A 19,062-nucleotide genomic window follows, 5' to 3' on the forward strand; every position below is an offset into this window, starting at 1 on the left:
TCCTAAAAATGAGAATAAATACCTTGCTTACAGAAGTGCATGGTTAAAGAGATTAATATACCATAAAACCCAAGATCAATGCCTGATTAAGTAAGTATTCAATAATCTAGTACTATTATTAGTAATTAGTAATCAGTAATCATCAGTTTACTTTATCCAGATATGTTCCAATGCAGTTCAGTTTAATACAATGTACAGCATTCTTGGTACTATACTGGGGCTAAGGACAAATTGCATGCCCTTAAGAAGCAAACAATGTAATTTAATTGCAATCAATGCATTCAGTCCAATGATAAAATGTTTCATACTTTGAAATCATAGCAGTTTTGGAGCACCTACTTTGGGCCACGGACTGCAATAAGTAATACTGGTTTTATAACTAAATCCTGCTAAATGGTCTGGGATGTAGGTAGGAATGTTACCCTCTTTGAGGAAGAAAGAAACTAAATCAAAAGAAAGCAACATAACTTGCCCATGTTCACACAGTAAGAATCACGTAACCTGAAGCCAAAGTGAACTGTCTCCAGACATGATCAGAGGGTGCAAAAGTGATGCCTGTGATAAGTGCTAAAGGACACACAGGAATTTGCAAAGTTGGCAAAGTAGAGATGGGTCATTTAACTGGAAGAGAAGGGTGTGTGCAATCCATAAGTGGGAGCTAGAATGCCATACCCTGGTAAATATAAACGGTGAGGCATTTCGAGGATGAGTAGGTTTGTTTGGAGGTCAGTGGGGTTGGTGAGATTATTTTAGGTACCGTAGAATTGGATTGCAATCTTCCTAATTACCGAGGCTCTATACAAACGTGATTGCTGTGGCAAATCCAAAACATGGTGACGATTGTGGAAATGATCCCCTTTGACTGGGAGCACTCTCTTCTGTCTCAGACCATACTGTTTCTCCATCAGATGAATTTCCCCTCCTGGGTCATGATTTGGCAATTGTAAAGTGCAACTGAGTAGTTGGTGCTGGGCATGAATGAATTCCCTTGACAGAAGCAAGTGGTCTGTCATCACGGAATCCTCCCTTCTGTGCAGACCCCCATCAGAAGTGGCCTGGGGGGATGTTAGATCACTATTTGCATTGTTCGTGTTACTACAAGCCACACAGTTTTCTCTGATCCCAGGTACAAAAGCAACTGTAGATTCTTGTCTTATAAATGAGGAGCCTGGGCAAAAGAAACTCCATAAACCATAAATGAAGCCAAGATCTCCACCTGAGTTTAAAGCACAGGGTGTCTCTTTGAGGAATTTATTTTTTATTTTAATGAATTTAAAGAAAAAGACGTTTCATTTCCACGTTATAAATGGAAAACTGATACAATTTGCTCAATGGTCAGACAAAAACAAATATAACAAAAAAGTTACCAATTCCAGAGGAATAGTCATTCCCCTAGTGTGAAGTTCTTAGCTTGTTTTAAAAAGCTGGAGATGAACAAATTTTAGAGAGGTATAGTATGTGATAACACCAAACTGAGATTTCTTTAAGATGTCAGAAGATACTGAAGGAAATTGAGGGAGGAGCAATTTATTTCCTCTGGTCTTCATTGTTATTTAGTGCTACCTCTATTATTAGCTCAAACAATGCCATTTATTGTCAATGGAAGAGCCACTACCCCCTGAACACCATGAACCACTTCTTTCCTGTCTTAAGGGACTCTACTGCCTCTTTTAGGAGCAAGAGAAAGAAAGACCTAGTGTTCTTCTTTGATGCCGTGCAATATCCAGAATCATTTTTATTCAGATTAAATTTAAGAACTAGACATACTAATTGCAAAGATAAAGAAATGAAAATGTCAAATATGAGAGAGCTACAACATTCAGAGCTCGTTTTCCAGCTGGCATTCATAAAAAAATGTAGAAAGCAAGGCTAACATTTCTTGAAGGACAGGTCTGTTTCAAAAGTGTTCCCATGATGAAAAGCGCCAGACAGAGAAGCCATCAGTCCGGTATTTTAAGACACATTTAATCTCAGAATGTAGAAGACAGCTTCCAGTAACTGAATGTCCAGGAAAAAATATTATGCAATCACGTTTTAGCAGTGATGACCAATAAAAGAGAAAAGCTAACCTCAGCCCTAAATTCCATTATGGAGATGGGTTGAGCAACCTCCAAAATTGCTTAAAGGACGGACAGCCTTGAACGCTTTGCATTCTGAAGGAAATGAAGTTCAGAGATGAAGGAGTCTGCCATCACAGGGAGGCACAGATGTACTCTCCTGTGAACAGAGACAAAACTATATCTGCTTTTACTGATCAAAGTGAAAGTGTGAATTGTGTCTGGGAATTAAGACCCAGTGCTGCCTGCAAATAACACTTGGCTCCTACATATTTTACACTTCTTAGGCTATTACGTTTCATTGTAACTCACAGTCGGTACAGGTTTCAAGCTCATGTCCATAGTTTGAGGCTTCATTGGGAAAGAAGTTGATGTCTGTTCAGCAAACACTAATTGCTTTACACACAGTGCTTTGTCCAATGCTTGCAGCAACCTTGGAATGGTGATCACTGTCCACATTTTATAGACAGGGAAAGAAGGCTCATATGTTCATTAATTAGATTAAGTTCATGAGAGGCAGAGGGTGGGGTTCAGGCTTTTATGAGTCCCATATTTTGGTCTTTCTCATTCTGCTCTTAATTCTACATATCCAAGCATCTGCTCCCTTATCTTTTGGAAACTATACTCTAATTTTCCTTTAGGAAACTGATCTTCCCAAAATGTTAGCAGGTGGTTGAGGTAGAGTTGACTCAAATCCTTGGAAATAGACATGGCCACATGACCAAGCTTGTCCAATCAGATCGCTGTATGATTTTGTAGATTAAGGACTGTAGCTAAAGAAAAATTAGCTACCCCTCCCATTATAAATTATCATTTTTCATCTGTTGGGCCTGCATTCAAGGGGACACTTAGGATTTCGTAAAATAGATAATTAAACAACTTCCAGCTTTCACTCATGCTTTTGGAAGTCTTCTTTCTGGGAATCTTGAATCATCCTGGAAGAATTCTACTACCCAGAGACTACGATATTAGAAGGATAAAATAGGTGGATGCCATAGTGGATAATTCTAGCCATCCTTTTCAAGCCAGGATAAATAAGATATCTTGGACTTTTCAGAACAGTCCAATTTTACCAGATGAATGCCATGGAACATCTCTCTCAGTGCCAAGAGGGACAAAAAAATTACCCCGACAAACCTCATCCAAGTAAATCATGAGCTGTGATAAAATGGTTGCTTTAAACCACCAAGTTTCGAAGGTAAAATGTAGCAATTAACAACTGGAACAATCTCTTTGACCACAATGACTGATTCAAAAATGAGCTTATGACCTGAGCCCGCCAATGATTTCCAATTCCAGGGTTTTTGATTAAAAGGTTCTTTCTTTTCATTTCTGTCATTTGGTAAAATATAAAAGTGGAACTGATGGAGGTATTTTTATTACTACTTGGGCACACCTTGTTTGAGATGGAATGGAAGCCAATATAGAATAAAATAAAGCAGAAAGATAGAAAGAGAGAGATGGAGAAAGAGACAGAGACAGAGACAGAGAGACAGAAAGAGACAGAGACAGAGACAAAGAGAGAGATAGAGACAGAAGTAAGAAATTGACTGAGGTCTGAAGACAGTCACTGCCCACATCTTTTATTTTATAGCCAAGAAATGTTTCTGCTTAAATCAATTGAAGTTTGTTTCTTGTCACTGAGGAAATTTCTAAGAAATTAGTTTTTCCAAGAAAAAACTTTATTAAGTGGACAAAGGTAAAATGAGATGGAAAGCATAAACAGTGAAATTAGGCCTTTCTATGCACATATAACCACACACACATACTTATTTAAAGTTAATATCAAAGATATTGCTTCAAAGACAGGGTCACACAACAACAGTAAAAGCAGAAACTGAAAGCCATCCATAAAAATATTTTCCCAGACCTAGATGAGGTGCTTTAGATTCAAGGTCATTTTGATTTTTCCAAATGTACTCCTATAAGCAACTAAATATTTATATCACCCAGAATTCCGGTATTAAAATCCTTAGGAAGTAGGACTCTCGGGAGATAATCAGGTCATGAATATGGAGTCCTCTTGAGGAGATTAGTGACCTCACACGAAAGGCTCCAGGGAGAGCCCTTGACCTCTCACTGAGTGTTGGAATACGAAGATGGCTGTCTCTGAGGAAGCTACTATTCGCTAGACTCCAAATCTCCTGGTACCTTGGACTTCCCAGCATCTAGAACTGTGGGAAATAAATTTTTGTTGTTGATAACATTCCCAGTTTATGGCATTTTATTCTAGTAGCCCCAGTGGACTAAGATATCTTCTAAATAAAAAGTAGAGATACACTATTTGATCAAAAGTTATTGGGGAAGAAAGTAAGCAAAGAAATAACGACTGTCAAAAGTGTTAGCTCAGCAGAGAAGTTACTTTAATGGTGTGAGTGTCAATTTTTTTCTCTGTAAAATGAGAACCATACTTACTTTGCTTCCTTCATAGGTCAGTTTTTTGTTTGTTTGTTTTGGGTCTGGGTCGTTTTGTATTTCCCAGATCAGACTTGAACTCCTCCAAGCAAACCTCCTGCCTCAGCATCCTGAGTAGCTGTGCTATGTCTCATGGAACCTGGCTGCTTTTTTTTTTTTTTTTAATTAAATAAGTTAATATTTTGGCAGACAGTAGAAACCCAGCCTGGGTTTACTTTCGCAGTTTTGGGGGACCCACTTGGCTACTACACGAGTCTATGCAGTAGGCAGCACTCTGTCAGCAGAAAAGGTGGATGTGATTCCCCAAACTGATGCTAAAGAAGCCCGATCCCATTGTGTCAAATACAGTGGTTGTTAGTCACATGTGGTTATTTATATTTAAATTAATAAAAATTAAGTATGATTTCAGCTCCTCAATCACTCCAGCCACATGTTAGTGGGTGCAATATTGGGCAATGTAGAATGGAACATTTCCATCCCTGCAGAAAGGACCGTTGGACAGCGCGGGTCTAGTAGTGTATCTGGCATTTCATCTTTTGCCATCCATTAGCCATTATGTGGGGCAAATGCACTTGCTCCTCCCCTAGCTGCACTTGCCTTTCCTCAAGGAGATGCCCGAGCTGGCCTCTACATTCCTTTTCTCTTAAATTTCCTGCCGTGGAGATACCTAGATGAATGCAGAGTGGAAGCAAATGCAGACCTGGCTTCTCATCCCATGTCTGCCACTGATGGTGGTGAGCACCCAGCCAGTCAAGCACTAGCCCGAGCCCAGGGTCTCCTCTGTAAAGTGGGTCGGCCGCCTATTTCACGCAGGTGTTGCTGAAAGCACACAGGGATCACCTGTGCTTTGTGCAAAGGTTGAGATTGACAAAATTCTCAAAAAGTGAAACTACTTTCTAAAGAGGAATTTCCCCAGATTACAATTTTAAAGTTATTTTAACCATATAATCAAAATCATGAACTCTAAAAGCAGATGGAAAAGTTTCTGCTTTTTAAATTTTCATTAAGTCTCACTTGTCTTTGGACAAGTTTGAAGCCCCTTTAACCTTATTTTCCTCATAATTGATGCCCACCTAATAGGGATATGCTAAATAAAGAGGGTAATGTGTTCCTAAGTATTAGGAGTATTGCACTCAGACAGACTAAGAACGATGCCTGTTGGCCTTTTGCTCCCTCTTGCATGGCCTTCAGTTAACGCATAAGCAAGATGCTTGCAGAAGCAGAGCTGTACGCTGGAGAGTAGATAGAGAGAACTGCTGAAAGGTAAAGATAGCAGTATCTAATTGTTCTTAAAAAGCACAGTTTTCTACCCCATTAGAAAAGCCATGTACATTAATCTTCATATTGATAATCTACTTACTACATTTAGAAGCTAATACATTATGTTTCTTAAACAGTACAATTTTTTTCAAGCAACCCCATTCTTCCTTGTGGGGAACAAATCTAAGCCCTCCATGATGAAAGGAACAGAACACAGTTTAGAATGAGTCCATAGGTCTAGTTATGGATGAGCTCCTCTGGACATACGTGAGATGCCTGAGCAAGTGGCTAAAAACTTCAGTGGTGGTTAGCAGGGCTTAGGTTTAAGAGCTCTTGATCAAGTTGCTCAACATTTGCAAACTCTGATATCCTCACTCATTACATAGGAATAATCATAGTGCTTCAACCTCAGAGAGGTGTTGAGGTGGTTATATAGAAATAAAACTCTTATAGCTAACGTAGAAAGGCCTTAGAAGAGGACCTATTATTTGTAAATATTATATCCATATTCAAATATTATACCCATACACAAATACTATATATGCAAATACTACATACATATTTAAATATATATGTACTATATGCAAATATATACACTTATATAAACACATATGAACTGTATACATATGTAAATATGTGATCAAAAATGACAAGTGATAGTGATAGTCACTGATATTACACAGAGCGACTCTTGCTATATTCTGAGCATTTAATTAAATACTGGATATCACTCATCTGCTATCATTTTAAAATATATATTTGGTTTTAATTTGAATAAGTAACTGAGAGTTATAATAAAGGCAAACAAGTAATTTCAGTAGATTAAGTTTGTCTGTGCTAACTAAGAGTACCAGAAAAATGTTATGAGATCATAAGCTTGATGAATATTAATCTGTATTTAATTAATATTTTTAAAACTTAAATATCTGTGGAACTCTTTCTTACCAAATCACTTTCAATATTTACTTATTTAGAGTATGAAATTCCTTGGCATTGTTTCACAGCATGAAAAACTCGTATTTACTAAGCTCACATTGAGTTTTGCCTCAATTCAATTAAATTCAGGTTTTTATTGTTTTGATATAAGAAAAATGGTTACCTTTTCCACTGTATTTCTAATGAAGGTCTAGAGGGAATAAGTTATTTCAACTCATCTCCTAGCAGAAATGTATGATTAGAAACCCATAGAAGCTAAGAGGATAATTAACTTAATAACATTTATGGCAACTGCATTTGCTAATAGTATTATTTTTACATTTGTTTCCATACCTATTACTTCATGTTTAAATTTATCATAGCAAGAGGCTGAGCCTTATTTCCATATTTATTGCCACTCAGATATTTATACTATGTGTTTATTTAAAAACCAGCAATGGATGTAATCTTGCATGTGCAAAGCGAATGAAATACGATCCCAAAAGATCTAATGAGTTTTTTCCCCTTCCAGGGGCACGAAAACAGCTAGCACCGTGGAGAGATACATTTGCATTTGAGTCTTCTTAATACACTCTGCAAAATCAATACAATAGATATCTGACCTTCCTCTTGTTCTTTTGAATAAGCAAGAACAGGCTGAAATCGAAAGGTACAAAATCTTAAGGACTGGAAGGAGCTAGCTGGTTTATGTCAGGAGACAAATTTTCAACAGATGTAACAAGTTGCCTATTTTTTTCCCTTTACTCTTTTGCAGAGACCAGTAAATCTGCCACTTTCCTGTACTTTTATTTTGGTTGTATTCACTTTTCCCCTTACTATGTAAAATGATGCCGTGAGGAGAACATTGAATTATGCACCACAGTTCCCCAGGGTGTCTGTACTCTGTTGCTAATGAAAGTGTCACTGTGTTAGTCTTATTAACCTTTTTTGTCTCCATTTTCCTAAAAGTATGCAAACTCTAAGTTTTAAACACAGTATAAGATTTAGTAATACCATGTCAATATCTATGAGCATAGACGGTTGACACACGCAACTGAGAAGTGTGCTATTGCACACGGCCCACCATGAATGGCGGAGGAGGGATGTAAGCCACACCTTGGAAGGCAGACTCCTGACATGATGCTTCCGTACATCATGGCAGTGGATGCTAGGCTTGAATTTCCACTTCAGAATTTTCCACTTTCTGTACTTTAAGCACTCTCCATTCTCTTCCTTGGCATTGCTCAGAGTCTAGAGGTATAAATGTAAGAGGACGGAAGTCTAGTTACTAGCTTGAATCGAATTTGTTTACCTGAGCTAATTACCTACCTGGTAATCATGTAACATAAATTAAAAGGCATGCAGATATATTTAATTTTTCTCTATATTATTTCTTCGTTATTTTATTTGTACATATCTATGAGATATGGTCTGATATTTGATACATATATTTAATGAGTAATGATCAAGTGAAAATACTTAGCATTTCCATCTCCTTTCATTTTTTATTTTGTTTTTTGGTGATTGAGACAGGGTATCTATGCAGCCCAGGCTGGCCTTGAACTCACAGTTGTCCTGCCTTAGCTTCTTGAGTGCAGAAATTACAGGCAGGTACTACCAGGCTCAGCTCCCTTAAATATTTTTTAAAGTTTTTTTTTTTTGATTAACACATGGTTCTTAACTCTTTGGGTTTGCTGAACACTATTTTAAACACTAGACTTGAGAGGAGTTCATGATTCTGTCCCTGCAGTTGTCTCAGCACCTGTATATCTTCCAGAATGTCACCGTTTGAACAGAGTAAATGTTTCATATGTGGACTCTGCCACATCCTCAGGAGGGGGTCCATCCTTGTTCCAGTAAACGTTCTCTGGCCTTGGGGGTCTGCCTGATACAATGTGATGCCCCTTACCTCTTCTTCCTTCCAGGAAGATACACTCTCTTCTTACCATTCCACATACTCCCAGTTTTACAATCTGGAAGTGTTTTCTTACAGCTTTGGTTTTTGAGCAGATATTCTCCTCAGTTATAGCAGAAATAATTTGCATTCCTTGATCATAATTTGATCTTGTTGCAGGGACCTTTGAAAGCCTGTGTACCATACGACATGGTTGAAATTATTAACCTTGGATTTGCTATCCTCCTGGAGACTTTTTCTTTTCTAGCTATTGATGCATTTGTTGATGCAGAGATGGAGGACAGTTGAAAGCTTATTTGTTTAACTGTGAAAAGCTTGGATGATAAATTTGTGCAGATAAACAAAGGACTGATAAGCTCAGTTCACACTGTGTAGAGGATTTCTTTTTCCACTGTAAGAGACGGAGTCAGAGGTGAGAATACAATATTGGTGATGACGGGGAAAGCTGTAGCTATCTTGCAGCTGGGCTCCTGAGAGGACGAAGTGAGGCTAATCAAATCAACTGGAGGTCCTAGTGCACACGCTGCAGGGGCACTGTGGCTGTCATACTTGGGTCCTGATTACAGTCCTAGTGGAGAGGCTCCAGAGTCCAGGAAGGTCCCTCATGGTGCTGTGGCAGGCAAGAGCATACTGTCTGCACTGGGAACAATTTTTGCTTGGAGAAATTCAGGCTAAGATGCTGGGAGCCCTGCTGGTTTTCAAAACAAAGACCTTGCCACTAGCTTCTCTGGCTCAGCTTAGGGAGCTGGACAAGGGCAACTTGGAATTTGTAGGAAAGATCCTCCTGAAAAAATGCCGATGGCAGACTAGGGGGGATACAAACTCAGTGGCTGGGAAGATCTACTGTTTGCTTTTTATTGTACAAAAATTAAACAAAAATATGGCCATTAAACTTGTCCCTTCACCACAAATTTATGCTTTAAATATATAACTCTTAGAAGTATCAAGTAAATATATACCAACATTCATTTTTGTGCCTTGCATTACCTTTCTGGTCTAAGTTATATGATTTTTGTATAAATTATACCATGATAATTAAGGTTACTGCCATCATCATGATAGCCACCATTTTTTAACTTAATAATTCTCTCAGCTTCAAGCATTTAGTTAAAGGAGAAAACAAATCAACAAGGGCTGTTGTGCAGGATCTCTTTTGAGAATATGCATTGTTAGGAAACGTTACCTCTTTTTGAAGAAATGGAAACATAAGGTTGTCATAGGAAGTCTTTGCTCCCAGGAGTGATTCTTGGAATGATGTTTTTAAACCCATGATGTAAAATTTACTTAATAAAAGCTCCCTCTTTTAACCATTTAAAAACATACAGTTCAGTAGCTTTCAGTACATTCATAAAGCATGAACATCACCCCAGTCTAGGTTTAGAACACTTTGAGAATCCCCAAAGAAAATTCTGCGTGTGTTAAGCATCATGTTTCCCTTACTCCACAGCCCCCGTAACCATTTGTCTTCTCCCTGTCTATATGGATTTACTATTTCGGATATTTTATATAAACGAGGCCACACAACGCATGACCTTTTGCATCTGGCTTCTCTCACAATGCATGTTTTCAAACTGCATTCATATTACAGCATGCATCAAGATCTCATTTTTTCCAGCTGAATAATATTTCATTGCTTGGATACATCCTATGTTGTCTACTTACCCCACTGGTAGACATTTGGTTCCACATTTTAGCTACAATGAATAATGTTATGAACAATTGTGTAAGGGTATTGTTTTGAACACAGGTGGTTTTTTTTTCAGTCTTGGAATGAGTTTTAGGCTTGTTTGTATGTCTTTTGTTAGAAAAAACTTTAGATCTGGTCAAGACCACTTGTGACAACCTGAAAACTTTTGCACAATTCAGAACATCAAGAAGGGGAGCTTGATTTGGGAGAGGGATGCAGCAGATGGAAGTGCACAGGAGTGGAGGAGTCAGGGAGGGAGAATCATGCAGGTAAAAGAACCCGACACCTCTATGCAGGAGCTTTGATTTCTCATTAACTTGCTGTATTAGCATTAGTAATGTCTGCTTGCCTCTGATTATTAGTATGACTACCTACATTCATCTGTGTTTCCAGGAGCATGTTCATCTCCTACCCAGTTATTCAGTGTTTAGTAATCTACTATTGGAAGTGTTCAACTCAGAATATTTGGTCATCGTAACCCAGAGTCTGGCATTCTATGTGTCCAAATCACAACAAGAAGACTTAACTGTATTTTTCCTAATGGAAAGTCAAAGGAGTATTTAAAGTCTTTCCTGTAAAGGGGAGTGAATAATACGACTGCTGTGAGGTTCAAGTCACTCAATATATTTAGATTTCTTAGAACATCACTCTTAGTCAACAGTTGTGATGGTCAAGCTTGATTGTCAACTTGATTGGATCGAGACTCCTGCAGAGGGGGATGGATCACAGCGGTGCTATATTTATGACTGGATTAACCCACTGGCGATGCTAGTTGAATGTGCTATCAGCAGTGGGGCCCAGCTATCAGGAGGAAGGTCAATGGAGGCAACCTTTAGAGGGTCAGTCTCTCACTGGCCCTCTTCCCGTGCTCTCTGCTTTGTGACCGCCATGATGTGAGCACCTTTGCTTTGCAATACCCATCTGCTATGACCTCTCTGCATTGGAGCCAGGCAACCATAGACTGAACCCTCTAAAACCAAGTTAATCACTCTACCTTTAAATTGCAGATATTGGGTATCTTGTCCAAGCAATGGGAAAGCTGACCAATTCAACCATTGTGTCATTATTATCACTCATTCCATATACAATAGTAAAAGGGAGGTTTTAAGAAGCAAATTGAATAATGCCATCACTTGCTTAAAGTTCTTCAACACTTTTTCATTTTTCTGAATCAGGAAAAAATATGTATACACTCAGCCACTGCCTGAATATTTGGTTTCTAACTTCCCAGGTGCTTATGGACTATATTTTTAATAGATTAGTCTTTCCATTGATAATTCTTTATGTTGTGTCAAGACATTTATTTTGGCTAGCTCCTCCTGTTGTGGAGCTTGGCTTCCATACCACCTTCTCAGAGATATGTCTCTTGATGAAGAAGAGCCTTCCTATTACTTTTTAGTTCTACCACTTTTTGCTAAAGTCAAATCATGGCCTAATTATAACTTGCAATTATTTTGTCCTATTACACCCTAATTAATTTTATCCATCCTTCCAACAGACCTGTTCACTCTACTCACTCTTACCCATTTTACATTTTTCACAGTCTTTAAATGTTTATGCTATATATTTATATTTATTAAATACCGCACTTTCTAGGTAAATATCCACATAGCTCTCATTTGCATCCTTGAAAGCAGACTTAAATGAGAATAAGTATGATTATTTTATACATTACAATGTGGATATTACAATTTCTCTTATTTCAATAACATTTTAGAACTCTTTCTTTGCATATTTTCTCTATCTTCATTCCTCAAAGGATTTGAGATAAATTCTAACAAGCTTTGGTCATGGCCTGAAATCACTTAACACATGTTTTAATTTGGCAGTATCTATTTTATATAGTAATTCAAGTTTAAGGAGAGCCAGAAAAATGAAAGGTAAAAATATCCAAATTATTTGGAGAGTCTTGGCTTCCTGGAATCATTTTTCCTTCTTTTGGGAGTCTAATCCCAATTTCCTTTGGAAAATCATCCCATCCTACTCTCTAATCCTGGGCCTGTGCTTTTGTCTTGGTCCTGCAAATCATACTCTTGTCATGGGGATTGCTTAGAGTACAAGCTTGCAACCTTTTCTTTCTGTAAGAGCCTAAATAGTAAGTACTTCGACCTTGTAGGTCACATGCTTTCTGTCTCAAAGGCTGGTCTCATATGTCCTGAAAGCAGCATAGACAATAGGCTAACAAATGGGCATGGCTGTGTTCCAATAAAACTTTATTTAAACTGGCAGTGCACCGCCTTGGTCTGTGTGTTGCTAGCTTCTCACTTAGTGTTCTGCTCCTAAAGGTATGATGTTTACTGGTCTGCAACAAGTTCAGAAACTGAATGCATTTAGAACATTCTACAGCAATTTGACGGAGTAATTCTATGCTAGTGAAATATAATAATAGGTAATTTGGACTTGCATTTTGTAAGTCTTCCTTTTCATTCCATTTTCATGTTAATTTTTTCATTATATTTTAGCAAAGTAGTGGTTCATGACAGGCTGGATATTAAAACAGAATAATGAAAAGGTCCTGCATGAAGGAGAGCTGAAAAGCATTGATTTAAAACATAACATGGCGCAAGCCCAGACCATCAGCCCGGGTCAAGCTGATCTCACCCAACTCTGATCTGCAGAGACGTGCTTTCCCTCCCTGCACTTAAACCCAGAAAAATGTGAACTTGAACCTATTTGGGGTCACCTCAAAGAGCCTAGGAAAGAAGCCAGCATACTGAACGGCTCAACCGAGAGACATGATAGAGCCTGAGGAGAAATGACACCATCTGAGATTACAGATGTAAAAATCCTGTAGCTGTAAAAATCCTGTAGCTCACTCCTTGATGTTTCCTTGTGTTATTTCTCCAACTAAAATGTGTGCCCCTCACCTTCACTCATGTATAAGCCAACAGCTCCCTCCCGTCTCCTTCTGCCACTTATAACCAAGAGAATTCTAATAAACATGTTTTTCTGTCTTTTACTTCCACTGTCTATATTTACCAGAAAAATCACCTTCCTTATTCAGACATATATTTCCACAACTAAAAAGCAATGGCCTTTACCAAATAATAATATTTTAGTTCTCTTAAAGTTTAAAATATATTTTATTTCTATTTTTTATGGTTAAGTTAAACATATTTATGTTTTAAATTTAAAATATGAATTGATGATTACCTTACTTTGTAGTATGCATTTAAGAGAAAAAAGAAAGGAAAAAAAGAGAAAGAAAGCAAGCTCCTAATGATAAACAAAAATATAAATAAAAACATCCTTTTTATGAAAATTCAAGATTATCAAATCATGCCATTGCCAAAATATATTAAGAATGATTTGAATGTGTCCATAAACAGTACCTAAAAAATTAACATATAAACAGTTTCCATGGAAAATACTGCCCCAGATATTTGTTATTCATATGAGCTTGGCTCTGATATATTAAACAAGTAGTTTAGTATAAATGAAAATTCTGCATGGGTTTCAAAAAAAATTTTAATACCCAGGCTGCCTGATGAGAGTTACATGTCTTTGACGATGTCTACGGCTCCATTTCAGTAAAGTAAAGCTGACTATTTTGGTCTGTATGAGGGCAGAGAGAAAAAACTGTTGCAAAGGTAGAAGAGAGAAAATTCACTTCTAGCCTGTCGCCAATACATGTCAAAAATCCCTTTGGCTGGAGACAGGCTTTCAAGGCTTCTTTTCCCAGCAAGTGTTAAAAATTCTCTCCCGAAAGTCCCTAGAGCTCACTTCAGTCAATCACCCTGGCAGCCTACCCTCCTGCTTCAGAGGTTTCCTTCTGCGTGGTGGCCAATAACATCGTTTCCTTTCCCCACCAGCAAATAAAAAGCCCACCATGTTTGCTCAAATTTTTATGGCCCCAAACAGGTTTTTTTTTTCTAATCTACCACTTGAATCACATTTTGAAGGGAAACTGTGTGTAATGATCGTGTTGTCAGTCAGAGTTAGACTTGGCATTCTTTGAACAGGAATTTCTTTAGAGAGGTGTAGCTATGTGGTCCCACTGAGTCAGAACATGTCTTCTAATTTCATATTTGCACAGCCATTGTTCTTGGGCTTTACCACCTATTTTACCCCTGTGACATGTGGATTCAAGGGTTACCAAATAATAATCATTACTGCAGAGGACTCCCTCCTCTCCAGTACTCTAGATACTTTTCATAGTTTTCTCACCACAATCCCATTCTCACCACAATCCCATGATGTAGATGTTGTGCTTGTGCCCATTTTACAGATGAGAAAAGAGTGGTGCAGAGAAATGGTATTTCCAAGATCATACAGCAACAAATAATTGCTGACCAAGGATCCAACTCTGATCCAAAATATCTTGACTGTTTCATAGTACCAAGCACTGAACATCAGGCCAGTAGTGGTGAAAAGTGTCCTTGCAATCAATCATAATTTAGTGATCAGAGTCATCTGTCTTTACAGAGTAGCACCACATCCAAGTGGACCCTTTAGAAAAATTCAAAGCAATTAAATGGTTACCAGTAAGGAATTATTATTTGATAGTGCTGACTTGGGAGCATTTCCCTACCTCCACACCAGCACTCCCTAGCAAGAGCTATTGTTCCCCTTCTTCTGGGCTCCAGGTATTTCTTCTGACATGCATGCCTTTCCATTCTTTCTCTGCACAGAATGAGAGCCATCTTAAAAAACAACCATTTTGACTGTCACTCCCCTCTTTGAAAGACTTTATTTCCTGTTTTCTAAATACCAAAAGATGAAGTAGGATTCCTCCTCTGAGTGTGGGAAGTCCTTTGTGAGAAGCCCTGTTCACCAGCCCTGGCTCCATGCAAGGTTGTTTTCCACCCAGCACGTGTTGTCTACTTCCATCTTTTGGAAAGAACCATGCTTTTTCCTAGCTTAGGAAGAAGCACTGGCTGCTTCTGCCACAGACACTTCCACACCATCACACTGGCGCTCTCACCCACCAGCTGGGTCGCTCTAATCTCACCTGTGCACATATTTCTATTTATCCCTTCTTGAGTTCTGAGCTTAACCAGAAGGACTTCCTTGATACTTTCCAATCCCAGACCATGTTAGATTCCTCTACTGTATACAACCATAGCCCCATCTTGTTCCTCTCTTTTTTACACTCTCCTTGCCCTTACAATCACTTGCTTATATCTACTTGAATCTCTGGCTGTAACTTTAGTATCTATTGTAATTATGGTCTGCCATATTCCTGACTCTACATAAGTAGTCATTGAATGAATGAATGAATGAATGAATGAATGAATGGACATACGTTAACAAATTAAAACTATTACTTCTAAGAGACTTAGAGATGACAAATGGCCTAGAAAATGTTGCAGAAGTTTGGTTAGTTACTAGAGCACTGCAAAAGTTTGCACAAGGACACTGACAACCAGCAAACCAGTGTTATTATAAAAATAGCTAATACTTACCAACTGCTTACTAAGCACAAAACATTGCTCTAAGCACTGTCTGAGGTGGCCACTTTTGGTTTCTTTTACCATGTTTTGAAGTGAAGGCTAAGTCAAAGAACTCTTTCCTGAGATCTGGAAACAGATTCAGGAAATAATAACATCAACATCAGTAGTAGTATTATAGGTGGTAATGGTGACTACGAGGATGGTGATGATGTGATGACAGTTTGTGCTGATGCAGTCTTATTATATGCATGTTCTTTACATGTAACAGAATTGTACATGGTCCTAAGAATATCTTGTGAGATAGGAAATATTATTCATACCATACACCATAGAGATAAAGAAAAGAGAAGGACTGAGTAATGGACACAGAAAGGGAAAGTAAATGTCTAAATATATACAGGTAATACAGGCAGAGCTAGAACATGCATCAGCACAACCTGAAGATTTAGAGCCCTATGCCGAACAGTATCTTTCCGGCTATGCCAGGCAGCATCTGTTCCAGCAATCCACTGTTTGAAATTTAGCGTCTCAAAACTACAACATGATCTTGCTTGCAGATTTTGGTGAGATTGTAACAAGGTGATAGAGAGGGGCATTTGTTGCCTGGAAGTCCCACTGGGGGGGACATCCAATACGGCCTGCTTGCAGGGCTGGCAGTTGATGCTGCTGTCGGGTGGGCTGCCATACAGTACCTACACACATTTTCGGGGTTCCTGAGCTTCTGATAACAGCAACATTGGGATCTGACAGGGGTATCCTAAGGGGCATTCTAATACCCTGGAGGAAGTGACAAGGCTTCCTATGACCTCGCCAGATCAAAGGGGAGAAGAATTAAACTCAGCCACTTGGTAAGAACTAAAGCATCTACGCACACAGAGGGAAAGCCCGCCTCGGCAAGTATCCACCATCGCGTTCTGTTTCTTTTGTTAGTTCTTCCCCACTTGTTACTGAGTCTCGGTAAGGCACATGACGCTGGGTAAAGAGAAAGGCCTTGCTACTCTCCTTGCATGTCCCACAGGGAAATGGTTTCAGGCTTCCTTTACACAAACTGTAGACGCAGTATTTGATTTGAGAAGGTCTATTGCTTGTCTTTATTTGCTCCAGGGAAAGATGGTTCACTATCATTCTAGTTCAAGAGGCGAGTAGGAAAATCCTGTAGAATAAACAGGAGCACTTCAAAGGCTGTCTCTTAAACCTCTGTCCACAGGGATCACTTTCCCCTTTAGGCCTGTGAAGGAAGTTTGTTTGGCACTGTCTAACTTGCTTTAATGTAAATTCCTTCCTTGGTTTCCTTTCTTTCTTGATCCACCTTGTGAGCCGTGGGAGCAAGTGTCTTTGTACCTTCACAATCAAACCTGAGTTGCTTTAGATTTCTGTCCTCGGGCTATGCCTCCAGCAGGATGGACTCTGGATGGGTTTTAAAGTGTGCCCCGTAATGCAAAATGATTGAGAATGGTGGTTGGCAAGTGAGTTGAAGTATTTAGTGAAGCAATTAAGGACAAGTTGACATATGTACCTCATATATATTGCAATGTAACTGAAAACAACTAACTGTACATTTATTTGCCAATTTTTGAGTGTAAGGCTCAGGCGTTTCCTTGGATTAAGAGTTCATATATCAAGGTCCCAAGTAGTCAGTCATTTTTGCATAAACCACATTTATTATGCATTACATTTCACACCTAGGTTTGATGTCTTTGAAATCAAAAAGAGCAAAATGAGAGTTTAGGAGGAGCATGGAATACTTCCATTGTTTTAAAAAATGATTTTGTCCTCCTGAAAAATTATGTTTGTGTATTATTTAAGATTCTCAGAATATTTAACTCTTTTTTCTTCTCCAACTCGTACTTTATTAGTTTATGTAATATTTAATACTATTATGCATTTTGTTAGCAGGTGCCATGGGTAAAACAGGTTTGGAAACAATGTATCCTGCTAAGTATAAATATATTTGTTGAGAACAGAAGTAGTATTCAACCACCTGGAAAGAGGTCGCCTCTAAAAGTCTCACAGCCCTGGGGGTCTCCAGAGGTTATTAAAGAAGAGTGTAGGGCGTCATTAGTCTGGTGTATTCATTGGAGATCTCTTAAAGAGTTTTCATTGCATTCTTCTATTTATCACTTTGTTGTCACTTAGTCTCATTGAAAACTGTATTGTCCACCTCAAGAGGAGAATCCAGACTTTCAGCATGACTGTTTTGGTAAAGTGCTATGAAATCCAAGCCTAATTTAGTAAAACAATTATCATTTTAAAGACATGTTCTACAAGCCAGGCACTGCTATAAGTGCTTTACCTGCTTTATCTAATTTTATCCTTTCTAATATCTTACAAGCTAGTATTTCAGTTAGGACTTGGAATGGGCTGCTAGTGCAAGAATAGTAGGGAATGAGAATGAAGTTTAATTTTCTTCTAAGGAAAATGACTTGAAAAACAATACAGGGTTTGTGAGGTGTCATGAGGAATTCACTGACCATCTGTGACTTTCATTTTCAAGATTACTACATGGTCCAGGATGACTATTAGAGACCTCACTTCTGTTTTCTGGCAGCAAATGACAGAATAGAGGAAAGTTCTCTAGAAGATTCACATAGGTCTAGTGCTTACAGGCTATATGTGTCTATCAGGAAGATTGGGGTATATATGTTCCACTGCATAATTTGGTACTTAGCTTGGTATCTGGATTCTCTCTCTTATAGAGGATAAAGACATTGGGCACCAACCAGCAGAGGAGGAGCAAGATTTCTTTTTACTATCTCTGCTTTTGGAAGGAGGGAGCGGAGGCTTATTAAGATCAAGATATGGACTTCCAAAGTAGCAGATCACAGATCTGAAGTTTTATCAGGTGATGTTATATTTAACTTTTATAACCAGCCCTAGTGAATTGGTATTATGAATTCTGATACTCAGGAAACTCAGAGAGGTTAAACCATAAACCCTTAGCTAATAAGACCAAAGACTGGAGAATAATCCTGGTTTAGCACATTCCAAAGTGGGAGCTCCTAGCTAATATGCCATTCCCACTCATTTGATACTGCAAGGGCCGAGCCAGCGTGGACCTTTGATGCTGCCCTGCCATCTGTACATGAAGCCCCGAGGGTGGACCTCAGCGTAGGAAAACATCACACACTTACTAAAGCCATGTTTTATCACCCTGAAATCTGTTTTCATACTTGCTGATCACTAATGGTCCAAAAATTGCCCAATAATAAAAATTACCTAAGCCATTTGTTAGAACAAAAGAACCTGCCCATTCATTAGGATGGTTCCTATTGGAAAGAAAAGCCACAGAAAAATAATTTTGATGTGGATGTGGAAATACTGGAACCATTGTGCACACTGGGTGGGAAAGTAAAATGGTCCAGCTTCTGCAGAAAACGGTATGAAGTTTCTTCAAAACCTCAAAAATAGAAGTGCTATACG

The 19,062-nt window shown here is 38.5% G+C and overlaps 1 protein-coding gene and 1 pseudogene across 2 annotated transcripts in view; one reads left to right on the plus strand and one right to left on the minus strand.

Annotated features, from left to right (window-relative positions):
- Positions 1 to 19,062, minus strand: part of Fam19a1 (family with sequence similarity 19 (chemokine (C-C motif)-like), member A1) — a 485,469-nt gene that overhangs the window by 26,678 nt on the left and 439,729 nt on the right. The window lies entirely within an intron of this gene.
- Positions 1 to 19,062, plus strand: part of LOC102025807 — a 70,261-nt pseudogene that overhangs the window by 2,442 nt on the left and 48,757 nt on the right.

The sequence above is a fragment of the Chinchilla lanigera genome, unplaced genomic scaffold (assembly GCF_000276665.1).
Source record: "Chinchilla lanigera isolate Chin_1 unplaced genomic scaffold, ChiLan1.0 scaffold00020, whole genome shotgun sequence".
In the NCBI taxonomy this organism is placed as follows: Eukaryota; Metazoa; Chordata; class Mammalia; order Rodentia; family Chinchillidae; genus Chinchilla; species Chinchilla lanigera.